Here is an 8,193-nt window from a genome sequence, read left to right as displayed (position 1 = left end):
ATTTTCCTGACAAATCTATCAAGATCATTTATTACTGTTCGGCAAAGGATCTTCTTTTAAACAAAGATTAATAACATTGCATTTTATCTGGCTGGCTGAGCCAAAGGAAATGAAATTAACAATGAGCCCTACAAACATGTCATCACTTTAATTTACCAGAAAATATTTTAAAATGTTATTTAAAAGAATATACGCTGTGGTGGGCACAGTTTATTACAAAGGAAAGGAATCAAACCACAGGCATTTCAGCAGGGTGGAGAGTAAGCAAACAGGGCACTGTGAATTCTCTGGTTCCTTGCACTGGAGCTCTGGCACAAGGAGGGAGAGGCACCCACAGCATCTTTGGCATGCACAGACAGGCACCTGCCCAGGGGAATTGCAGCTGGAGGTCCCTGTTCCTCAGTTAAAGTGGGTCCTAACCAGGATCCCAGCTCTCATTCCTGCAGGGAGCACTGCCCTCCCTGTGTTCCTACAGAAGGGAACTCCACCAGGATACAGGTGGTGGGGCTCTCAGGGAGAGCACAGGGGGCTGAGTGCCAGTACCCTTCTGTACTTTTGCTCACCAGGAGGAAAAGAAACAAACTCACTCAATTTACATGGTTTAGTTTCCTTTCTTCTGCACTCCCTTCTAACTTTCCCTTCCACTCTTTTGAGTAAAATAACAAAATAAAAATGATAACAGCAACAATAACAATAATGAATATGCACCAAAGAACTTATTGGAATTCCCTTCCTACTTTCACTGGTACAAGTCTAAAATCCTTCCAGGGGAGCAGGGAGCCCTATACACATCCAGTGACTCTGTAATTCCTGCCTTGGGATCCTGTATCACACCTGAAGCCACCTCCATGCCTTCCCTCCCTTTGTCTCACAGCAATCCCAACACCTCTGCGTGTCCACCTCCAGCACAGCTCATGGGGCGACTGAAGCTGTTCCATCTGCCGCAGGCTGGCACCCAGCTGCCAGCGCTGCCATTCCAGCACAGCCCAAGATCTCATCAGCAGGAGCTGGAATTCCAGGCAGTGCAGGATCCCAGCCCTGCTGTCCAAGCGTGGCCAGATGGCACCACCATGCCGAGGACAACAAACAGTCACTATGTCCTCAGAGCCCAAAGTCAGCCTCAGCTGCTGAGTTGGTGCCATTTCTGATTCCCAGGAACAAGCTGTCCCCAAAAAAACTGCAGAGGGCACTTGATCAACTGTGAGCCACAGGGTGTCCCCCCAGGGAGTCCCTGTGCCACGGGAGCAGGGTGGAACAGTGCAAAACAGGAGCATCTGCACACACAGCACCCAGCTCCTGCTCTGGGCTTTCTCTGCTGGACTGTGGTGGGGCTGCTTGACAGCACTGGGAACCAGCCACTGGAATGGAGATGATTTGGAACGGCTCCTCTGCCACTCTCTGGCTCACACTACCCCAGCAACTTTTAATTCTTCATTTCTTTAATTGTTTCTTTCTTTATTTCTATGGGAAGGACCAGGGCAACCATTTTAAGAACCCGATAATTACTGCAGCATGTGTTCCAACCAGAAATGCTGTTCTGTGACTCGCTCCTGTGGCTTCCACAAAAGCAGCATCCAGTTTAATATGTGAGACTCATAACCAGCTCACACAGTGCAATAGTTCACTTCAGTTTGAAGAAAAAAATATTCTGCTGGAAGCACAGCAAGTAGCAGTGTCAATTTTTCATTAACCTACGGCCACTGTCTCTGTAGACTTACAGCTATGAGTAAGATTACTGTTATAATTTTTTCTGGTCCCTAAGGGAAGAGGAAAAAAAAAAACTTCTCAAAACTTTTAAGGTCATTAAAAATCCACCTTTAAATTGGAGGTGGTTTCAGTTTACTCTCATATTTCAAAATCAAATCTTAGCTGCAGCCTCACATCAAAGCACAAATGTCAGTCGCTTTGTTTCTACTTCTGTGAAAGAACTTCCAGCTGATACACGAGTTGAATGCCAAGTAAATAGATTTTCCTGGGGAACAAAGGCAGCTTTCTTTTGTTTGTTTTAAACATATGTAAATAGAGTCCCAGGGGCTGAGCTGCCTGTCACTTCAACCAGGTTCACACTCATGTCACTCCAGCTGGTGATTTCTGACTGACCTCAGGTCAGCACTGCAGAAGTTTCCCTCCCCACTTCTCCACAGCCACATCAAGCAGCTGCTCGTGCCCTTCCCCTCCAGCCTCACACCTCAGCAAAGGGGAGGCAGAGAAATATGGATTCCTTTTTTGCCAGTTTCTTATTCTTTTGGGGGTGGTTTTGTTTTTAAGCTGTAGTTACAGAATCACAGAAATACTCTGTCCTCTGTCAAAGCCAGAGCGATGGTCCTGAAACCTCTGGGCAGGGCAGAGCAGAGCCTGGAACCCCTGGATATGGCCAGTGACCAGCTGGGCTGTGCCTTCACACCAGCCATGGATCAAAGGCTGATGGCACCCACTGGTTCATGGTCAGATGACGGGGGCAGGGAAGAAATAGGAATGGATTGGCAAGAAAAATGACCTTTATTGTGTGAGTGTTTGTTTTAGCCAGAGAGCACCATCACTCTTGAGCTTCCCCTTTTCAGTACCATGCACTTTAAGAGTGGAGTGTGATCCTCACAGAGCCAGAAGACACCAAAGAGGAGCAGGACCCCTCCACCTGCTCCTGCTCCAGGGGTTAGAGCTTGGTGCAAACAACACTGAGGGCAGGCTTTGATCCTTGTATGAGCCACACGCTTCAGAGCTGGCCTCAGTGGTTCTCTGGGTCCCTTCCAGCTCAGAATATTCTGTGAAATCTACTCTTTTTTTTTTTTAATTTTTTTTAAATTTAAACCAGCAGATCAATGCAGAATCGAGCACTTCATGCTTGTCATTTCCAAATGACTCGGGTTATATCTCAATCTTCAGCGAGGTTTTGGGTGTTAGACAGGGTAGCACTGAGGGATGCATCAATTTATAGGCTCTGCAAAAGCCGCAATTAAGTGAAGTCCTCAAATACATGAGAAACCTCAATTTTGATTGGCCACATTCCCATAACTTCTTGATAATTCAACTCACTGGAGTATTACTCAGTGTTTTCCTTCTCCCTGCTTTTTTTATCTCTTGACAAGTTTACAAAGAGAAGAATGGAGCCGAGCTGAGCTGCATTCCATCCAATCTGCTGCCTCCACAAACGGCAGAGAAGCTAAATGAAGCCCAGAACATATGGCACTGTGCTGACAGAGCTCCCAAACTGGTTCTGCATGAGCAACAAGGAACATCTTGAAACGCACAAGACATATGTGTTTTAGGAAGAAGATTGAAGTGTTTCATAATAAAACAGGACAAAGTGAAATACAAGTGCTGTATAAAATTTTAATTAAAAACTGGTTTTACCCCTCGACGTGAATATACAATATGTTTCCCAGATGGATTTCATATTTAAGTATTATCCAAACCAGAAACATAAATGAGACAAATAAAGCCTTCAAAAATGGCACAGAGGCTAAAATGTATGTAAACACTAGATGACTGTGGTGAAAACAAGGCAGGCAGGGAAAGCAACCTCTTAGCAAGTGTTTACTACTGGAATCCTGAATGAAACAGTTCCTACAGCTACAGTCAGGGTAACAATACAAATACAAGCATTAGAATTCACCACCACTCAGCGATGCAAATGGTGCTTTTGTTACTCAGGAGCTGTCCAGGCTGTTTCCTACACTGATAACTCATGGTACAGAAGTCCATAATTCATGGCATGCCACTCTCCTTGTCTGCCCTGCTCCCAGGCTCCCACCCTGCTCTGTGTGAAGCTCTCTTCATTCCATGCCATCAGCTCCACAGGGGTATGCAAAGGCCTGGCCACACAACAGAATTTTTGTGCTGTCTCCTCAGGATCAGTAAATCCTTATGAACCAGGAGGGATGTTGTTTTGCAGCAGCAAACTCCTTTCCCCGAGGAGGTGAGAAGGTGGCTCAGATCCCACTGCTCAGGCTGCAGGAGTTCTCTGCTGGGCTGGAGGCAATCACCCAGAATTGAAGGGAAATGCACACCAAGAAAAAGCACAATCTCCACATAGATCAAGCAAAGAGAAAGATTGCAGCTCCTTTATGCTGCCAAACAGACAAATTATCACCACACTTCAGAGAATTTCTCACAAAGATAAAACGGGAACAAACCCCATGCCTTTGGCAAGCCAACACTGATAAAAGGAGCCACAGCCACATCTTTGAAGGGCTTTGGTTGATGATGTTTTGAATTCCATGGGGAAAGCAGCAGAAGCCAACAGTAATCAAGGGGGCTTGTGCTTAATAGATCCTGTGCAATGGAAACAGGAATATTGGGGGTTTCAATCACTTCCCACAAGGCTGCTGCATTTGTTGGGACTGAAAGGACCTGGGTGAAGACCAGTTCTCTGCTGCTCCCAGAGACATCACCTAAGGCAGACACCCCTTCTGTCAGGCAGGCAGCTCGTCAAGATCAGCCCTAGAAGGGCTGCCCTCTCTCAGCTGCAAGCATTCTCACTGGAACCAAGAGGCTCCATTTCATTGATTCAAGTTTCCTCAAATTCCTTGATTACCAAACAAATCTCATGAGACATTCTCAGCATCCTGATAATGATCACCCCATGACGACTGAAGTAATTAACACCATGGCCTTTGCTATGACCCAGAGATTCCACATCACCAGACTGATACAGCAAGAGACCACAGCCAAAAGGCTGAGAATTCTGTTGCGCAGTTCAGTGTTTCAGAAAACATTTCAAGCTTAAAAATCGAGAAGAGCAGAATTATGTACCAAATTATTCCTCATACATGGAGTGGGAAGGCAGAGATTCCTTCCAGCTTTCTCTGACAAACCCATGGCACACTACACAAAATTTTCCACTGTCACATTGCACCCTTTGTTCCTGGGGAGAGGATGAGGAAAAATGATGCAAGAGATGTTAACAGTGCTGGTTAGTACACAGAGCAAACAACACTAAGGCATCAGGATGAAAAACATAATTTATATTTTAAAAAAAGATAAAAAATGTATCGTAAGAGCAATCAGTGTGAGGATATGAACCTGGATCATGCAGGAGACAGAAGCTGAGCAAGATACCAACTGCAAAGATTAGCTCCTATGAGCACATGTAGTAAAGCAGCTCATTATCTTTTCTAGCCCTCTCTGATCAAGATAGAAATCTATTAAATCTGATTAAGATTTGTTTAATAATTGTCTGATTAAAACATAATAAACCTGGGAAAATTAAAATAAACCTGGGAAAATTAAAATAAAGCCTTTTTAGTAACATGGAGATGAGATGGGACTTTTCAGCCAGGCTTCCATAAAATAGTTTCTTTAACATTCACCTCAGGATCCCAAAGCACTTCACAGTCATTTAATTAAGCTTCAACAGAGCACAAACTCCCCATTTTACAGCTGAGGTAACAATGAGAAGGAGTTTGGAAAAGACTATTTAATACTGAACGGAGCTACATGTTCTGTTATTTTACCCCAAAAATAGATTCTGAACATCTCCAGGTAGATATTTTTCCTCCCCTGATAATTTTGGCAGCCTCTGAAGTAATAGTAAAATTCAAACATGTGATGCACAATCCAAAGAACAGCCCTCATCACTTCCCAAGCTGTTCAGCTTTGGAGCACAAAAACTTTCCCATCTATCTTACAAAGCTGCTCCTACCTGTTCCCATTACTTCAGCCATCCCTATGCTTCTTATCCTCAGTGGAGCAATTTAAGCTTTTCTTCCTCTAAGTCAAAAACTTAGAGAAGGCAAATCATTAAAGAGTTTGACATTTTTGCCTTTAATTCACATCAGGTCAATGACTTAGTGATTTCCAAAGCAGCTACTGTCAGCCAAGGATTTGCATTTCTTCTGAACACAGGCAGGCAGTTTGTCTAAAGCCAGCCCAAGATCCTAAACTGTACCAAGTTATTCATAGGAGAGAGGGAAGGGAGCAAGTAGGAAGCAGAGTCTGACTCACTAAAATGAGTGATTTAAATATTGCACTGATTGCAATCCTGCAAGCATCACTGGATGCTGAACAGCTGAACAGCTTTTGGTGAGAACACCCGTGGGTTATAATAACTTGGGGAGAGCAAGAGAGAGACACAGACCTCACAGAAATGCACCAATGCACTCCTCATCTGGCCCATTATTGCCAGATTTGAGTAGGCAGCTTTCCTTTAGGAGCTCAAACAACAGGGGTGGAATTATGCCATCGCACTGCCACTGGAACTTTGTGGATGGCAAGAGATAAAGAAGGAGCTCAGAAAATGCTATTTAAAGCTCCACTCAGGCACCTAGAAATTTGCATTCGATAGAAGGGATTTAAATTGTATTAGAAGGCAAGGTGCACTAAACAATTAGAGTTTATTGCTGTGTTGGTTCAGTGCCTGAGCCTCCACTTCCCCCAGGCTGCAGGGGCAGAGCAGCAGCCGTGCTCAGAGCTCTGTGCGCTGGCAGGGCCACCCGAGCTAACAGGGAAAAGGAAAACGCTTCTGAAAACAAAGTGCCTTGAAGATGCTGGGGACAGATCAGAGTAACTTGGGTCTGAAGTCACATTCCAGAGGAAAGTTTTCCATTCACCAAACTGGATGTCCAGCACAGTGCCTGGAAGAGAGCACTCTTTGCTGTATCCCAGTGTGAGCTGTGGAACGACTCTGACCCAGGAGAGGAACATCTCCTGCAGCAGCTGATTCAGACAGACACTGAACACACATCTCCCTCCCAGCTGGAGCAGGGCCAAAGATACTCAGAGTCTGTCCGCTCCATTTGATGTTATGTTGCAGGAGAAGGCTGCACTGAGAATATTTATACTGGTCAAAATTCAATAATGACATTTTTTTCTCCCATCCAGTTTTCACCTTTGGTGAAAAATTTTTAATCTTTGATGAGAACTAAAGGTTGTCATATTACCATATGCTTCATTTTTTAGCTAGGGGAATCAAACAGATATCTTCCAGCCATTCTTTGGACCTTTTGAAAGCACCACCTTGCTTTTTTATAGTGGCCCCCAACCCTTCTCATCCCCTTGTGTATTCAGTTCATGGCAACTCGTGTCCTTCATCAAACATACAGAAAAACCCCACAACAATTCCTCAGCATTCAGGCCTTCTCACACAGTGAACAAACAGGGACTGAAATCTGCTGGATTGCTGGGGAGGGTAAAATCAAAGAGGTTTTCTGTGTCAGGGAGCCAGATCAGGCCAAAGGGGAGCAGCCAATCTTCAGAAGACTAACTTTTACTCAGCTGTGACACTGGGGAGGGAATGCACAGAGAATACTGAATGAAAACGGCAGGATGCCAGGAGAACACTGAATCTCACGGCTCAAACACATACAGGAAACTGCAAAAACCTTCAGGATTCAACAGATTAATTTTACACCAACAGCTTGGAAAGTATTTCTCAGAATCTGCCCCGCTTACTCAGGATCTACTTCAGTACAGCTACTCTTCTGAGCAGGAAGAAAACTATTCCTCTGTGGACTAACATGGGGCCACTGGAGAGGGCAGTGAACGCCAGGTCCTGGTAGCACAGCCCTCCATGGCCTCCATGCCTTCAGGGACACAGCTTGGGCAAGTTCTGCTTTTCCCTTCTGCAATAAAAAGTGTCCTGGTACCTCACAGGGTGACTCAGCACTTCTCCATAGCGTGAGAGGGTGCCACTAATGCCCTCTGAAAGCACTAATGTGCTAAATGGCATCAGGGACAGGAAGTTATCAGTGTTAATCCACTTCAACTTGTCCAACAGTTACAAGAAATAGAAATGTCTGTATGTGAGACACCTCCTGTGAGCGTGCCCTTGCCTGAAACAGCAGCACACAGCCCCTCCACATGCTCTCCCACCAGCGGAATTGCTCACCAACTGCTTTCTCAAATCAATTATGTTGTCTCAGCATTAAAGGAGGGAAGGCAGAATAGACTGACTTTTTGTTTATGTAGGCATGCTGGCAGGTTCCAGTCATATGTTCTGCCATCTGTACTGCTAGCTTTATCCTCTATCTAATCACAACAGGTAAAATGGCATCGGTGGAGCTGCCTCTGTTTGCTCAGAGAGGGAGGCAGCCAGAACAGGCATTTGTTTTTTCCACATTCTGGAGGGAAGCAGGAGATGGACACTCTTGCCCTTTTAAAACATTCAGCTTTTCAATGGATGGGCAATTTGCCCTGGTCTGCTAATGTGGGATCTGCTCAGTGCAAGGCTGAAAAGGTTCCATCCCTGGGGAAAGC

The sequence above is a fragment of the Motacilla alba genome, chromosome 8 (genome assembly GCF_015832195.1).
Source record: "Motacilla alba alba isolate MOTALB_02 chromosome 8, Motacilla_alba_V1.0_pri, whole genome shotgun sequence".
Lineage (NCBI taxonomy): Eukaryota > Metazoa > Chordata > Aves > Passeriformes > Motacillidae > Motacilla > Motacilla alba.
The sequence above is the reverse complement of the archived record's forward strand: the minus strand, read 5'-3'. Positions refer to the sequence as shown.